General features: G+C 35.4%; 1 protein-coding gene across 1 annotated transcript in view; it reads right to left on the bottom strand.

The window, feature by feature from the left end:
- Positions 1-18,996, bottom strand: part of LOC129003361 (regulator of G-protein signaling 7-like) — a 131,988-nt gene that overhangs the window by 112,506 nt on the left and 486 nt on the right. The gene's annotated exons all lie outside the window — the stretch shown is intronic.

Genomic DNA, 18,996 nt, shown 5'->3' on the forward strand with positions numbered 1-18,996 from the left:
TCCTAAGCCTCTAAAGAGTACTTTTGGAACACCCTGAGTATTACTTTAAGTGTTACCAAATTGCTGTTTAATGTTTATGCAAATAATGTTCCACCTAAAGAATCTCATCTAGGATAACACTGTCCTGGTTTTGCAAAAAAATCAAGGGAAAAGTTAGCTTCCTATCTAACACTCGACGAATTTTAAAACCTGGAAGAAAAATTAAAATGCAAAACATAAGTTGTGTGCTTATAATTGAGTAACATACAGTTAAAACTAATCCCATTCAATGGTGTACGGACATAGTTTAACCCACAATATTAGGGTTAGACTAGATAAAGATCTAACTTGTAAAAAACTGCAGCTTAAGTACTAAAGCTAAGTACTAAAGTACCAGGACGAATATTTTAAATCCTTTTGGTGTTCGAGTTTTGGGCAGTAGTATTGGTTTTTGGTTTTACTCCGCTGCTAACTATTGTGCTCTTAGGAGGTTAAATTGGTGGTGTAATTGACGCCAAGACAGCAACGAGCGAAACTCTACTCCTATCTGGCTTCCAGTGCCCATTTTGTGCAATTCGATTCAATTATTCAACTCGCGTATTTTAGGCTGTATTTGAATGCAAGCTATGTGAGATGATCTGTGTTGCTTTGTACCTTTGTACTGACCACGATTAGCTGTTTGTACCTTTGTACTGACCATGATCAGCTGTGTGTTGCTGTTTGTGCCTTTGTACTAACCATGATCAGCTGTGTGTTGCTGTTTGTACCTTTGTACTGACCATGATCAGCTGTTTATTTTCCCAGAACCGCTTATAGTATTAAAATCCCAATGATCAAAGACAGCTGGGTCTATTTTCAAACTTAAAAAACCAACGACTTTCATCATTGATGAACCGGGGATCTCATGATAGGCGAGCACTATCACTACTAGGCCCTATCGAGTGGTGATAGTGTTTGTTTCGTTTAACGCAAGTACACTGAACCGAATCTGTAAAACTAGAATCATCTCTATCGTCCGAAGAAGCCATACCACTATAATGTATTTGAATTACGTTCAACTATTTTTCTCCGTTTAATATCACAAACGATCTTTGCAAACTTTATCCAAAGAATTGCAATAAGACCCGAGGAAACTAGGGTGGTCCGGGGGTGAAAAAGTTTCATTCAAGTTCCCCGGAGGTGGCGTAGGCGGTGTGACGCTCGATAGAAATATAAATGCCTCTAGCGGTCCTTTATCGAAAGGGGGCAGAACTTCCTCAGGTTGATTAATAAACTTTTTTGGAAAGTTGACACGATATTAATTTTTTATTATTTTTTGTGCTTATTTATGTGGGAAATCTATATATCTATACTTATTTAATACACAAGCAAGTTTTTTGTGACAATTACTCCTCCGAAACTACTGAGCCGATTGACATGTTTTTGGTGTCATTGGAAAGAGCGTAACGTGAAGTTGTGCAGGAAACTTTCTTTTTAGGGAAATAATTAGAGAGTGAGGCCCTGGGGCCCTTTAATTTTTCGTATTTATCCATAAGATTAACATGGGAAACAAACATTGTAATGAAACTCCAGCTGTTGTCAGAAATTAAAGGTGAGAAGAATAGCATATGTTAATTTAAAAACAGTCAATGTGTAAATGATCTAGAAGCATTGACTATTCATACAACAGTATCCAATAGTCAATGCTAGAAGATAAACATGAACAACCTAATGCGGCTGTGGGAAACATTTTTGGAAAACACTAAAAGCTAGATCAGCTTTTGAAATATGATAAGATATTTACAATAAATGTTGATTACATTAACCTGTTATGAACATCGTACTTCCATTCCATTTCATTAGTTAAATAATCATTGAGTAGTTTGAGGTGGCTCTTTTAAACTCATCGAAAACTATGACCGTCATTAGTTTTCAAGCAGCTCCTGTAATACTTTGCAATTGCTCGATATCGAGCAACATGTTTACAAGTAATTATTTAAGACTCTTCAACCTTTGTAAAATTACAACATACAGAGAAACCCGTGAATGGTAATGTTTTGTATTCCATAGTAAGCAATTGTACGATTTCGTTTGTATTGTATGTATATAATTGTACATATTTATTTTTCACAATACCTTATTGAGATTTCAAAAAGAAAACACGTTTGCGATCGCAGTCACTAAACACCTCAGCAGGGGGGCCACCAGTTGACCGACAAGATACTTGGTCGTTTTGCCACTAGACCGTCTTTTTTAATTAAATAGATAAATACTGAAAACCAGTACGTCGACAAGTTATTTCATCGTCAGTCCAGTTGACCGGCCTGTAAAACGAAATTATTATATACGAGAAACCAACTTGTCGTCAATCGACCCGGCCGACATACCACTTGCTCGTCTTTTAGGTGGGGATGTGTTGAGCAGTAGTGCCAGCGGCGCGCGCAGCTGTGGAGGGCGCTGTAGGCGTACCAACTTCTGTATCTTGTAGCGGCGGTTTTTATTCCGACGATTTCCAGCTATCACAATGCAGCGGACTAGTGAGGTTTTTTATTACGTGTAATTGTTTGTTTCTCAATCGATATTTGTTTATATACAGTACAGTGAATATAAATATGCCTATATTAATTTACTTCAATTAAATACACGTTTTTTAGCTACTACATTTAGGTTTAACTTACAGATGTAGTTAAACTCGCTTTTCCAATGTGTCACTTTTAAATTCTTCTTACCTCTTTGTGCTGCAATCGCTGGACCATACCGCAAATCTTGGCCCATAGCCCATCTCTTGGGCAGGCCCTACGTAGGCCGAATTATTCATAACCAAATTTCGACAACGACATCGGTACTTTTAGAATACATAGCCTTCCTACTTAGGAAGTAAAACTACAAACGTCCAAAACCCCAGATTTGTGCGTTTTTTGTCACATCTCCTCCGAATGTTTCCTTGATATACCGATCTACATTAGGTTTAAAGATTACGTAATCTTTTAAATAAGAAACCTTTGGTTGGATAAAGGTGGTTTCTTCAAACTGTCATTAATATGTTAACATTAAAAGTTGCTTACAAATAATGCTATTAATGGGAAATAACTTAGATTTTCGAAAACTTAAAAAAAAACCAAGGGAGATTAATAACTTCGGTACTGATACCACATCAAGTGAAAGATTTTTTGAGCAAACCATCATGAAATTTAAAGCTTTACGTTGTTAACGTATCAATGTTTTGTCCCCTGTGTATTTATTTATTATTTGCCAACGGATTAACACCAATAATACAGTTTGATTAGAAGGGCAGTTTGAATTGGTCGTAAGTACTAATAGTTCTTTTCTTAACTGTAAACGTTGGTTTTTGGTACTAGTACTTTTTCTTAGAACCTGTGGTAGCAGTAAGAATCATTTTTACGTACAAACACTTCCCTATTTACAACTTTGTTATCTTTAGTGCTGCACCTTATTGCTTTTTAAGTTTAATTGATGTCTTACTGTATATTTTTTGGGATTTCTGTCTGGACTCAAAAATGTTAGTTCAGCTATGAAAGTAATAACACATTAGTGAAAGATTTTTTCAGCTAACCATCATGAATTTTTAAAGCTTTACGTTGTTAACGTATCAATGTTTTGTGGACTGTGTATTTATTTACTTATTTATATATTTTCCAACGGATTTACAAAAATTTTACAGTTTGATTAGGCCTAAATACGATTATCATAAAATTTGATGACACTATCAAAACTTTCAAATAATTATTTTGTTTGTAATTTGCTTTAGCTAAAGCGTAGCAAATCACCTAATTCAATTCTGCATTTGTGTGTGTATGTCTGTTGGTAACGCATTTATGTCCTTATTTTTTGTGTTTCGTGGAAAAGACAAGAGTGCCTTTGTTAATGAAAATTTCACCCCGAATAAAGTGTACAGTAGTGAGGTTGAGGTAGTATTTTAACTACTTTTAACCAGTGTGAAAAGTAACTTCCAATTACAGGCCTACCTTAGGGCTATGCCTCATAGATCTATAAAGCAATTATTTTTATAATTAGATATAAAATAAGGACTAACACGATGGGGTGACTTTTTTTTGATAAGCATTCATTTTGGCTTGAAACTGTCAGATATTGTATTTGCGAAGGTTTATATGTATTCCTATACAAAAATAGTTTTTCCAGCATATCTGGAAAAATGCACTCTAAATATGCAAACAAACTCCTGTTCTGAATATAAGAAGGTTTCAACTTGCTACAAGATTCCTGTACGTAGAACGGTACTCTGCTCGTATAAAATAAAATCGCTGTTTGTATAAATAAATGACGTATACAACTGTAATAGATCGTTAATCAGAAATGTGTAAACCAGTTTAGAAGTATATTAAATAAATAGCAGAGCATATATACAATTCTAATAAATCACTTATCATTCATTAATTACAAACAAAAAACATACTATAGATTAAAGCAAATTAATTTGTCTCTATAATAATTAAATAGATATCCTTATATATAATACGTGAAGGCGATTTATACGAAACACTACTCCTCCGTTAATAATCGACGGAGTTTTACAAATGATGTGTCAAAATTAAGTATTTTTTATGTAGAGGCCCCCTTTCACCAATTCCAGCAATAAAAGTCCTCGGGCTTTGCCCCACAGACCATCTAAATCCCAATGTATTTCTTATGAAGCAAGAATTTTGTTTACTTAAACTTATTAATAACTAGCAGAGCACCCGTCCTTCGTACGGGGTTGGTATATAAGTATAAAATGCTTATTGCAGCTATACTTAAGCTTTGAGTTTGCAATGGGGGGAGGACACAGTTTGATCAAATTTACGGTATGATATAACACATCTACCATTGCCATAATGTTCTACCACTGCACCTAAACAATAGAAAAGATAAATTATCAAACATTCGCACAATATCTCAAATTATTTATTAAATAAAAAAATCAAACCTAACTGTAAACAATCCTATTTTGACTTGACAGTTCTCATTGTGTATCACAGCTTTTTGTTGCTGCTTAGTTCAAATTAGCTGTTGTCATATATGCAAAAACGAAATAATAATAGTGCTGCACCCTGTTGGGAAACCTTATAACTATTTAATGCTCTTGCATATTAGAGAACCAACTTGTAAAGTTGAAACAGCTGACTAAATTCTTTAATTCCCTTTAAATATGAATACTCATAAGGTTAACATGGGGAACTACAGAGCCACTGGGGCGGAGCCCGAAATGATTTTTGAGATAAGAATATGCCTTAATGTTAATAGGAAATGTTAGTTATCATCATGCCAAATTTCAGACCAATCCGTCTAGTAGTTTATGCGTGATTGAGCAACACACAAACATACACACAAACTCACAAACTTTCAAATTTATAATATTAGTAAGATTTGTATAAATTGCATATTAACATAGCTGTTCAAAGTAAACACATGATACACACAAGAGCGTTCGTTTTCAGAGTGAGTTCGTTTTGAGTTTCGATAACCGGAGTGGAGTGATTGATTACATTATCTTTGAGCTGACTCTTTTAAGTCATCGGGAAGTATGGATGTTATTAGTTTTTCACCACACTATGATGTTTTTGGCTGTATTACATACGTTAATTGGTGGCTGAAAGTTACGTTTTGCTGGCCATGCCAGCTGTCATCGTAATTTGGGGACCGAGCAGGTTTTTACAGCCCGGGGCCGCAAAATCAGCTGTCCGCTTACTTACTTAAAACATGAATGCATTTTAAATACACAATCAAAGTCCATAGCATTGCAATAGAATTGTGTTATTGTCACCGTTGCCTGGCAACTATTTATTTTTATTTTTGCTGATTCCTCAAATTATTTCTTCACATAACCTAAAAGTTGTAGTTGTGTTGACTATCAGTGTGCATTATTATAGTATTATAGTGGTGAATAGTGGTAATAGGGTATAGTGTGGTGAAAAATAGCGTTCGTACCATGGACCGAAATGGTTTTGCAGCTCTCGATCGGTTTTAAGTTCTCGACTTCGTCTTGAACTTAAAAACTATCTCGAGCCGGCAAAACCTCATTTTCGGCCCTAGGTACGAAATATACTATTGAAATATCGCCTGTAATACTTTACAATAATTGCTCTAATTCGAGCAACAGGCGCACTAGTATATAGTCATAGCAGTAAAAATTTTACTAAAAGCGTTATTAAGAGCCATAATTGTTAAAGAAAAATGAAAAAAATGTAATTTTAAAATTCCCATGTTATTCTTATGGAGAAAAATAAACTGATGTAATTTCCTGTAAAAGGAAAATATTTTTGATAATATTTGGAAATGCATTTATTTTACACCTAACTACGGAGGGGCATTTCACAAAAACACTTTTTACCCTGCCTCTTGCAGCAAACCTATGTGTACTCGTTAAACTAATGCTATTTAAATAGGGAATAAATGTGATATTTTTATAGAGATATTTTATTTATTTTATCTTATTATTATTTAATTTATAATTTTATTTTATTTATAGAGTTGGTAGTATTTATTTGGTTTGAATGGAAATATTTGCATTGTTTTGTTGGTTGAAAATCCGTTGTTTTACAGCATACCACTTTTTTAAATCGTTAAATGAATTTACAAATCAACATTTGTGCACTATTTGTTGTGGTTCTTAATATCAGCGTTTACGCACAACTAAATAACAGTAGGCCTATATTTTTCAATGTGTCCAGAATACGTGAAAGGTACGATTATTTTCACTAGAGTTTATCTAGTATTTTTAGGGAAGGTCATCTGCCTTCTTCACTTATGATGTTAATCACCTTATGATTATTTTATAATGCTTGCTCAAGAGAGAAGATCAGATGTAAGTTCGATCAACCCTACATCCTTACATAAAGGCTAAAAAGTCACAATCATGCAATTGCAGATGAGTTTGTTGCTTTATGTTTTTGGATTATATGTCAAGTATCAGCGGTTGTAGTGAATTACAAATTGCTTTTAGTGAATTTCCCATACAAGGAATAAGTTATTTATGCTTTTTCGTAGTGAAATGTATGCATAATATCGAGGATTAATCATTCTTTTTTACTCGGTATTTCAAAAAAGCCACTTTTATTTATGTGTGTAAATTCCGCTTGGTGAAAATATTGTAGACAATGTTGACCCACCTGTTTAGGGCCAAAAAGAGAACCAAAAATAAAACATTTTGCTACACCCATTTGACAATAATTGTGATATTTTGAACGGGATAACCTCTGGGTTTGGTACATTCTGTATAAAAAAACATTTAAAATATTTTGAAGTTATAGTTGAGTTTGTTTAGTGGGAAAATTTTTATTACATGACTGTGGAACAAACGGTTTGTCTGAAATCAATAGTGGGCACCTGACGTGATTCACCCTGTGTAGTAGGCCTACTTCATCCATATCCTTCTAGGAACATCGGAGCAGTTCGCGCTTTCTCACCGAGACTACTTTCACTTCCTACCCCATTCGGAACCATCGACTGATTGGCACCCCTAATGTGCCGGGGAGGGCCATAAATCAGGGAATTAGCTTTAACAATGCCCGGGTGATATTATAACAAAACCTCTGTCTACCTTCGACTGGCACGTTCTGAGTTGCATATTCACGTTAGAGGCTTTTCTTGCCACCATTGAAATTTTAGTTATATCGATCTGCAGGGTGAAGTTATTAATTTCATCCAAGATGGCTACTTTTTTAATTGCATCAATGTTTTTTAAAACACCAAAGAGCGGGTTTTCTGAATAAACCTAGATAATACAAAAAATGCTATTGTTGTATGGCAATAGGCCCTTTTGTTGTATTGCCCTTTTAAAACATTTTTAGTCTGATTAAACCAAAATACAAATTTTAACTTAATTGCGACGCTGCACTATAGCCAGTTTTTTGAAATCGACATGTTTACTTTAGGCAACTCACCTTTCAAGGTGTAGGATTATTGGTTTTCTTATTTGACTTTTGCAAATATTCCTTAATGCGTTTTGTTGTAAATTTATTTTTCCGAAATACAATTTTTATGTAATGAAACATAAACACATTCAATACATTTCAAGAAAAAAATACATGATATAGTCTTTAAAAAACATTTAAATAAATACACAAACACAACGCACGCAAAACATTTAAAATTTAAAGTAGGCCAACTATTAACCGGTCACGGCACGGAGGCAGACTCACTCATTAGTGGAAGTTTGCAGATAAAGCGAAGTCTAAAACACAAAATATAGCGAAACAATTTCAGCAGCATCCGTGAACATCCATGAAGATCACGATGACATCGTAAAATCTCCCTTAGCTACATTTGTGAAACCCTCCACAATCATTATTTTTACTTGATGCGTAGACGTTAAAAAGAGAGCCGAAAGAAACACCGTTATGAGTGGACGCATGATTGTAGGTTATTACAGCTGATTGTTCAAAATGTACAACTTTTTCAGTTATATTAATTAAACGAACGAATATTTATTTATTTAACCTTTAATCTTCATTTTTACATACCTACCAACTATTCTATATATATTTAACAAACCCATCTTCAAATAATATCACTTCTTATCTCTTCTTTACAACAGGTTTCAATGAATGGTTATGTTGGGTTGATTTCGTTACCGACAGGAAACGGCATTTATCAGTTTTGATTCGGTTATTTACCAAGGGACGTAGAACGCTCTGTTGTATGCATTCGAGTTTTTAAGCCCCTTAGGTTAGTTACCTCATTACACGCTAAAAAGAACTCTATTATCATGTTGATGAGAAACCTAAGCACTATATAAGATTGGTTGTAGCTCACTTACACTATCAAAGCGAAGTTGACCAACTTCGGTCAAATTCTCATACTATGCAATAGTCCGTATTATGAGAGTATGTCCAAACATATCAGGTATGCTGAGTTTAGTTTTCCTGCTATAACCTGTTAAAAAGTTAATAAGAGATATTTCAAAATGACTGCCATTTTGATTAGGGATGCGATATTGACCTCTAGTTTGCGCCATTTAATTTGTTTTGAGAAACCCTTTGAAATGAGGGGTCACATGATAGGTGTTTACATTTGAAAATTTGGTGCTGCCCCCAAAATACCCCATTTTGTGGGCCGGGTACAAGTTCTAACTTGAATGAAAAATCCCATTTTTATGTTTTAAACATGTGCCGAGTTTGATTTTCCCACTACCACGCATTATAAAGTTAAGGGGGTGTCCAGGCGGGAGGGCTGGACCGGACTCACGGTCAGTCCCTGGTCCTAATCCAACTACGGAACTGCACTCACGGTCACTTTGAGCCTTTCTGGGGGTACCGGAACTGCACTCACGGTGAGTTTTTAATTAGCCTATATCACATTGTGCAACACCATGATTGAATTGATTAAAACTTATTAAATTAGTTGAAATATATTGAAAAGTTTTGATTAAATTAATCCAAACGTCAAAAAATAAACTTACTACTGACATTGTAAAAAATACACATATATATGTGCACAGAAAATTCTAGCATAGTATTTACGATAACATGATAGGCTATATTCTTATTATAACGAAGCTTCTTTTGTAAAGGTTAGGTTAGGTTATTTATTGTTGTATTTATTGGGACAGACACTAAAACGTGTATTAAATAAAGTATTGGATAAAGTAAGACAGAGGACGGAATAAACAGATGACTAAGGGGCTAGCGAAGCGTTCAGCCGTGAAAGACCGATTTTTGACCGTGAGTGCAGTTCCATATGGCTTAGGCGGGCTACCCTTCCAACCCTTGTAAATTCCTTTGACCGTGAGTGCAGTTCGTTGTCAGCCGTCCAGGCTTTATCTTGGGCTGCCATTTTGATTACCGCAGCGATATTGACCTCTAGTTTGCGCCATTCGATTTGTCTTGATAAACCCTTTAAAATTAGGGTTCACATGATAGGTGTTTACTTTTGAAAATTCGGGGCTGCATTGTAAAAACTGGGGCAAAGTTGTAACTTAGATGAAAAAGTGCCATTTCTTATGTTGTAAATATATGCCGAGTTTGGTTTGTCTACTGCAACGCGTTAAAAGATTAACTGGGGGGTTCCAGACTTTTGCCTAATCCTGTATTCGGCTATAGTTCTGTACGGTACTGCAGAGGCCGTGTTTTGTTTACAATTGGTTTCTTGTTATTTCAGTTATTTAAAACATCATTTATCCAAATAATAGATCTAATCATAAACAATAACTCGTCTCCTATTTATATAACTAAACAGGAAAGCACAAATCAAGATATAATAGAAACACAATATTGTTGACACTAGCGCCCAGTGTCAACGTACATGAACTAGACACGAAAACGAGCTTCAAGATTTACAATGGGGTAAGAAGTCTACTTGTTTTACTCCTTATGAAGAAATTTGGAAAGTATCAAATTCACTCAACCGGGGAGCGACCTAACATAACATAGCATATAACGTATATAACACAATGTGTACCCTATATCGATTCTTTATCAGCACATATGTTTAATACCCCCGCCGCAGCAAACCTGCACACTAAGCGAATTTCAACTTGTCTGATTACATTTTTACTAAAATATTTCTATAAATAAGACATATTTATTCCAAATTTAAATATCATTAGATTTAACGAGTGCTGCTATGGGGAAGGTAAAAAGTGTGTTTGGACCATATATGTCAATAGTATAGGATGAAATAATTAATTTGCCAAATTTTATCAATATATACCCATAGACAAGTAAACTACAACAGTTTTCATTTTCTCCATAAGAATAACATAAGAATTTTAAATTATACTATTTTTAAATTTTCTCCGTAACCGTTAGGCATAAAACAGCGCTTCAATATACTAAATTATTAATTTTTTAAGCTCTTCAAAATGGTTTAAAAAGAAATTGCAAAATTCTTTGTTTTTAGGGTCAAAAAATGGAAAACCCCATTTTTACCCCATAAAGCCCCCCATAAACCTCCGTTCCCATGGTCAGATTATGCTGGATCGCGAACTCGTACGAATAAACGTAGGTTTACACGATTGTACAAAATTTCATCAAAATCGGATCATTTTTGCTCGAGTTATCGCGCTAACGGACACACACATATATATACATATGCATTTGAACGGATGGTGTTTTTGGCCTCTAGGGACCTCAAAACAAAAAATTAAATCTGTCCCGGGTCTAGGTCTTATCATGAGTACTACGGTAATAGCATATTCCCTATATGGTAAATTCACTAAAAACAAACTAACTTCGTTATAGTTTTAGCTGTTCTGACAAATACAGATCGTAGAAGTAGAACACACTTGCATGGCATGTCCCACGTATATACTCAATTCATTATAAAAATATAAACTAAACAGCACCATTGCAAAAAAACACCAGTTCAAACCACACACCCGTGCTGACGACGTACAGATATACGTCGGCAGCCCCAGTGGTTGACCGGACTATGGTGTCTGGGCGTCCGCGTTTTGGCTCACGTAGCGCGATCCATTGTGTTACATATCGATGGGAGCGACATGCTGTCACTTTGGCAGCCTCTACACTGCCTTAGCGGCCGACACGACGTTGACTTACTACGGAAAGAAACTATTTCAGCACTCCAAGCGCCCGGTGTCTGGAACTATCCGAGGCAAGATACACCAACGAGGAAAGAGAGAGGCTAAGATACAACAATGAGGAAACAGGAGGTAAACTGAGGCAAGATACACCATCGAGGAAAGAGAGAGGCATCTGAGGCAAGATCCACCAATGGATCTTGGTGGATATCCACCAATGTGATATCCACATATCACATTGGATATCTACATATCACACATATCAGTGACAGCTAGAAAAAAATAATCCATCCAAACAAATGTTCGTTATTTCATAGATGTCGTATTCTCCAAACAGATGTTTAGTATTTGATAAAAACGTATGTGGTAGACATGGGGAGAAAACTTGACAAAAATCCACAAAATTGGGTTTTGAACGTCATCAGTCAGGTTATTTCAAAAGTAGCGATGCATGTTTTAATGGCATACACTCTTGCCAATTCAGTGAACACAAAAAAAACTATTTAAATCCCTATCGTATTTCGTATTCGTATTTCAGGAGAAGAACTCTTGTTCATTTTTACATGCAAAGACTACGTAAAATGCCTTCTGGGCCATGACAAACAGACAGACAGAAAGTGAGATAACACATTAAAAGCTTTTTAAAGTATAAACTCAAACATAACCGAAAAATACATAATCCTGAACAATGCACAGAGAAAACTCTAATTTTATTTATAGATATTTTATATACACTTTCACTTCTATAAAAGATTTTCTTTATCATGACGCTTGTACGGCTTATACACGTAATAATAACTTTCTTAAATAGACAATCCTAACGAACTACTGTTGCAGTAAACTTGCGAATATTTCTTACTTTACTCTTACACATGTTTGAAATTTACATCTTGCATAATACACTACTTTGTGCCTGTTGGCTACTATGAATCGTTCGGATTAATTTAAGATATTAAACTTTGTTGATATACACGAGGTAAATTGACCTCCATGATACCCATAATTATACACAGGTACCATATTACCACACTACAAATTTGATTCAACAATATACGGTACGTAGTTTTATCCAAACAAACGATCAAAAACCCCGAAATGAAATTGTTATTTGACTCAATAGTCAATGCATATAAGCGAGTCTTATCTTTCGATGCAGATTAAATAATACAAAGGCAGAGGAATGCGCGAGACCAAGGACAAGGTCACGGCACGGTTGCTATAGAAACGATGAAACTATCTATTAGAATTGCGCGCCAACGTCAACTAAACGCCAGACATTACAATAAACACGCCGCGTGTGTAGTGTTCGACGGAGCTATAGTATTTTCAGTTGGCAATACTGGCTTCTAGCCTCGAGCGAGGTGGTTCAACCATGAGAAGCGCCTCAAACTCCTGGGTAATCCCCGGTTAGCTCCTCCCACTCTGCCCCCTATCCCCACCTAAAAGACGAGCAAGTGGTAAGTCGGTCGGGTCGATTGACGACAAGTTGGTTTCTCGTATTTAATAATTTAGTTTTACAGGCCGGTCAACTGGAATGACGATGAAATAACTTGTCGACGTACTGGTTTTCAGTATTTATCTATTTAATTAAAAAAGACGGTCTAGTGGCCAGACGACCAAGTATCTTGTCGGTCTACTGGTAGGCTCCCCACCTCAGCAAGACTCGTACAATTATGCTTAGGTATTCAAGCTCAATCGAAGAGGTTAGTTGAAGCTCTATACCGACCACTGTTTGACACGATGAAACGTTGATAGATTCTAGATCAAAGGTGTTGTGGCGATTAACAATTCTGGTCATCGTTGTCAGCAGACCTAATAGCTATCGGTATGTGACTTTGGATACTGCAAGTAGACCTTTACTACTGCAAAACCTGGAGCTTTGGTATTTAGGAGTTGATAATGTTTCTGCATCACGATTCGTAAAACAAAGTTTCCACGACTTTTCGAAATGCGGTGAGAAAGTTACTGAACCCAAAACTTATAAAGATTAGTAAACAAACCACAGAACAATGTAGAAGTGAAATGGGGGACCACATCAAATCTACGGTTACCTCCCGCTATCTCCACGTCCCGCCACCTCCGTGTCCCGCCACCTCCGAATTTCAGAGTGACCCCTATAATGCTCGGTTAATACCTGCGTTAAGACTTTCCGTCCTAACCTAACCTAACCTAACCTAATCTAACCTAACCTAACCTAACCTAACCCAACTTAACCTAACCCATGGGTTAAATTTTTATTAAATCTCCCATCCACGGGGCTTCGCAGCCGTGGATGCAATAACAGCTACCAACGCAGGCAGTGACGGTATTAAAAGGGTCACTCATGAATTCGGAGGTGGCGGGACAGATTTGGGTTCGGAGGTGGCGGAACGCGGCGATAGCGGGAGCACACGCAAATCTACAGCTTGAAGTTAAAAGTCACGTGGTTGATGGGATTTTAACACGGGCTGTTGGGGTGCTCTAACCACTTGGGCAAATACGTAACAAAATTGAATTCCTAACAAACAACATTGTGTTTCATATGGTATTTACCACTGTACATTCGTCAAATTGTAGTTTTCAACTGTCAACCATACGTAGGAAACACTCAGGCTATTCATCGACCTTCCCCAAAGTCCTTCACATAAAGTGAACGTTTACTACGTCAAAGGAACATATCATTATCCTACCCTTGTAATCGACGTAGTAGGCGTCGAGGTGAACAACCTGTAAGTAAGAGCTGGGAGGAAATTATGAGTGAAAAATAAAAAATTTTATACAATTCTTTGAAAATATTGGTGGATATTTTTGCTCATGTCACATCATCACATGCTAGAACTGATTGAAAGCTAGGGAAAGTAAGTTTAGAGCAAGAGAAAATCTATCGTTTTTTCCTGCTCTAAATTACAGTTTGGGAAACAATTACTTTCTCTGGTATCAGCTGTTATCGAAAATAACTACACATTTCAAAAGGTTTAGTTATCAATCCATGAGTGATTTATGTTTAAATCGCTGGCATTGTGACCAAATAAGTCTTCGTGGGAATTCTACGCTCCAACTGCTCACGCCATAAAGCTGGAACTGACTGAACATACATTTGGCGAGTAAATATGCGCTGGAGTATTGCTCTGTGCACGGTCTACTTATTCCTCTGTGGCGTCGCAGTTCTGCCAACATAAACATGTATCAACAAGCTGAGTTGTCACTGTGATATTGAACAACGCAAATTGACTTCTTCGTCCCGATTTCCATTTAGAGTGATAAAAAGTACGATTTACTTAGGAACAGTTTTAGTTTAAGATACGGATTTGAATGTCTATACTTTAGGAAGTCGGTGTAAAGGTAATACCATAGATAAAACGTACCCCCTTAGTAGATTTATCATCCTTATGGAACAGCTTGTGTTGATAAAAAGGTTAAATACCTGTAGTACTGTCAGTGATCCTGGAATTTAGGTCAGCGACCCAGGTTTCGAACCTAAAGGTTCATTTTCAAGCAGGTACCATAGTTAAAACACATAATCCTCTTCATAACTCTGGAGAGTCGTTATAACACATAAGACACGAACACGAAAACACTAAACATTAAACAAACAGTGTTTTCGTGTTCGTGTCTTATGTGTTATAACGACTCTCCAGAGTTATGAAGAGGATTATGTGTTTTAACTATGGTACCTGCTTGAAAATGAACCTTTAGGTTCGAAACCTGGGTCGCTGACCTAAATTCCAGGATCACTGACAGTACTACAGGTATTTAACCTTTTTATTAGTAAATTACGTGATCCAGAGGCTAAACATGTTAAAGCTTGTGTTGGTTAGTCTATGGTAATGCGTTGCAGATCTTTGCTAAACTACAAATTAAATTATATAAAAACTACTTAAAAGTTACCTACAGCTAATGATCGACTGGTCAAGCTTGGCTTGTCATTACTTGAGCCTGTGTTCTACCTGCGTTAATTTTCATAAACACGAGTATTAAAAAAGATCGATTCAATTTAGATGACGTTTATGTACCTAAAATAAGTTTATTGTTTCGCCAGTTTAAACATTTGCTTTGGCTACAGTATTCAACGTTTTTAAATAGTCGTATATGAATAATGTTTTGTTATTTTTCTTGGCACCGAATAAGTCATTTTTTCTTTTGAGGGAAGATTTTATTGTTTTTAACTAGGTGTCCTTTTATCGAAATTCTTCTTTTCTCTCTGATGGTTTCATACTACAATAGTTGAGGTAAAATAAAGAGGACAATATAGTATTAAGTGAGTTGTCGTTCTAAAAATGAGTCAGAACACATTGACAACGGCACGATAAAACGATAAAACTTCCAATAAAATCGCGTAGTTCAATCCTTCTACGATAAGATGCTGATGCAAAATTACCTTTCCATGCTTATGCAACTATGCAAAACTTAAAAAAAACTTCTTAAACACTACGACATGTTCTCAGAAACTATTAGCACACTCTGTTTTGTCTGAGAATAAAACTGGATACAGTTGTTCCAAACAGATGGAATGTCAACTCCAGTATTCAAAACCAATCCTACAATTTCAACAGTGCAATGCAATCTCCCTGCTTATTAACTCGTGCCAAAACATTTAAAAAGTCACATTTTACATTTTAAATCGAATTCGTACTTCATCGAAGGCATGCAACAGTTTAACATAAACGTGTACAACAATGTTCCCAACAATCGCCACAAAGCATTGTTGATAACAACACGTACTTGACTACAGGTAACCGTGTCACTTAAACCTGACGACACTTAGATACTTGTGTACCGGAAGTGGTCGACAGTGACGTCGACTTCCGTTTCGCCCCTCTTGAACATTTCTCGTTACTTGATTTTTTCCGCCCCAAGAAGGAATTTAGTGTAGTAAACACGCTTAATCGAATTTCCAGTTGACTGGTTTTGTTTTTATTGAGACGTAGTCACGAAGGAATAATCGCAATAAGATTAATCCCTAATTGAAAATCGGTCGGGTGAGTAAGGCTTTGTATATTAATAAATGCAGCCTTTAAGAAACTCATATTCACTTCAATAAGATTTGTGAATTCATTTAAGTTTCAATTTAATCGTAATTTGATCATGTAAAAATTGAAGTTTTAAAATTACGTAAAACTATGTTATACTATCAGTTTAATTGTTCATGTGAATATTTCTTTCATTGAAAGTTGAGTTGTAGGAAGGATTTTTATTTTACTTTTGACTATTAAACTAAGTCCTCTATTATATTATTCGTTGGTAGGTGGCTAACACGGTGTTGACCACAAATGCATTTCTTAGTAAACAGCTCGTTGTCGTAAGTCGTAGCCAATGATAAAGAAGGAAGTAATGTATTCTTAAACAAACTCCGCTGTCAAATAAAAGTTCTGTTTATAAAGTAAACCAACTTATATCATAGAGTAGATAAAACTCTCCCTCATGGAGTAATCATCTTAATGAATCAACTGAAGAAAATTATCAAACACATATCTGAACAGTTTAAGTAGACGAAGTTTTGTTTACCTTTAGGTTTTTGTTATTTTGAAACCACTTAAGTGTTTATTTACAGGTTAACTCGTAACCATATTTTATGTCAAGAGATATCCATTCAATAGGCCGACACAAATCGTAAAATCTACTCTAAAATAAAAGATAATCATTACCTACATCAAAGAGCACGAAAATAACATAAACAACCGTGTTTAATATTTTACAATACGATGAAAAGTCTTTATACACTGTTCAAAAGTAATTTTACTGTCCATGATTTGAATGATTTGAAAAATAAAAGTCTATATAGCCACTGATGTATCGTGTAAAGTCATAACAGTTTTCGTAGGACATTAAACGAAGATATGACTTTGAGTATTGCTAGTAGACTACCTACTTGCGTTGTTAAATCTAAAGCCCTTTTTGTGTTTCATGTAGGTAACGTTCAGAGTGCGTTGATGTAGACTATGTTTGTTCTTTTAGATACATTTTACGATACTTTTTGGTTATACCAGAAAAAGATATTGTTCATAATTAGACGGATTTTTATGCAGTAATAAAAGAGTAAATAACTAAAAATAAATAGTAAACATAAACACCCCCTTTACACAAACCAGTACGGAGAGAACTATAGTCTGTTCGCAATATTTAGGCGGTTTGAGGGGAAGTTCCCCCCCTATTTTCTTACTGAATTATGAAACAGCTGATTGATGTTTTGGTAGACCTCAGCTGTTGAGTTATTGATTTGAAGGATCAAGTGGATGAGATAGATTTCTCCCTCTAAAAACGACCAAAAATTTGTGAACCGAGTATAATATTTGAATTTTATTGAAGCTGATCCATTAAGATGATAAGTCCACAAGGGGGGTGTTAATCTATGAATGTACACTGAAGCTTCCATTAATGAAAATTGTTATAATTCCTCCAAATTTTACACTAACAGCTGTTTTAAAATAATTTTCAATCACCATAGTAGCCTGAACCGATGATTATTTTGGTAACACGCGCTACTGGAGGACCCTTTATCGTGGTCCCCAGGGTCCCCTAAAGGGGGGGGGGGTTTCCTGCCACTTAGCTAATAGGTAACGGGGGTCACCGCTCCTACATAAGTAGGGAATCCCCGTGCGTTGTGTCGTGATCATATATCGTGATAGATTGACCATTATATCACAGGATGGGGCTGGCCATAAAAGGCAGTGCCTCCCTTAATTCTTTATTATACCTACATTAACTTTAAGTATTTTAAAGCAAATTTGTACTCTTTTTGGCGTTTCAAAAGTATTAAGAATTGTGAAAAAAATATATAGTTTTTTCTATTACTAAAATGTTGCTTTGTATAAATAAAGTGGTAACATTGTAAAATTTTTACACGACCCTAAGTCAGTGATTCGACCTGTATTGAAAGTTACTATGTTTTTGCAGCAATTTATACAGGCCTTAGATTTAACGTAAGGGTAATTTTGGAAATGTATTTAAATAATATTATAATATTATTTGTTGAAATAACTAGCTTGAGGTGAATGCACCAAACAATATAATTAAAGTTAATTTACGTAGTTAACAATCAATGTACAGATTGACTCCTCTCACTTAATTATGAACTTACATTTTTAAAACCATTTTCTTATGTTTTTTTGTACCAAAGAGGATTTTATTGCGTTTAACATTTTATGAATTTTTAAGTGGTGAACTACTAGTACCAACTCTGAATACCAAAGATCACAGAGTGACAGAGTAATTTGGGTACATATAAATAGGTATTGTTTACAAATAAAAAAAAGTTATTTAAAGCTACTATCTTAATACTGTTTTTTTTTATAAGGAGAGTAGTTTATTTGTCATTTGGCACTTATCGCCGAGACGCTCGATCGAATCAATAACAATGTTTTGTCTTCTCATATCACTTTTAGGTCATTTATACAAATTGTTTCTAGACGAAAGTTGTTGTTAAATAGGCCTATATAAGGTGGATGCATATTTCTTTAATGAAACCGTAACGAATTTTGCTGAAACTGGCATAAAGTTAACATTAAAACTTGTCAGTCAATATTGATATAACAAAATTGTTTACGATTTATTTTCCAGTGATA

This window comes from Macrosteles quadrilineatus, unplaced genomic scaffold (genome assembly GCF_028750875.1).
Source record: "Macrosteles quadrilineatus isolate MER2022 unplaced genomic scaffold, UCM_ALF_1.0 Scaffold_1__1_contigs__length_201487025, whole genome shotgun sequence".
Lineage (NCBI taxonomy): Eukaryota > Metazoa > Arthropoda > Insecta > Hemiptera > Cicadellidae > Macrosteles > Macrosteles quadrilineatus.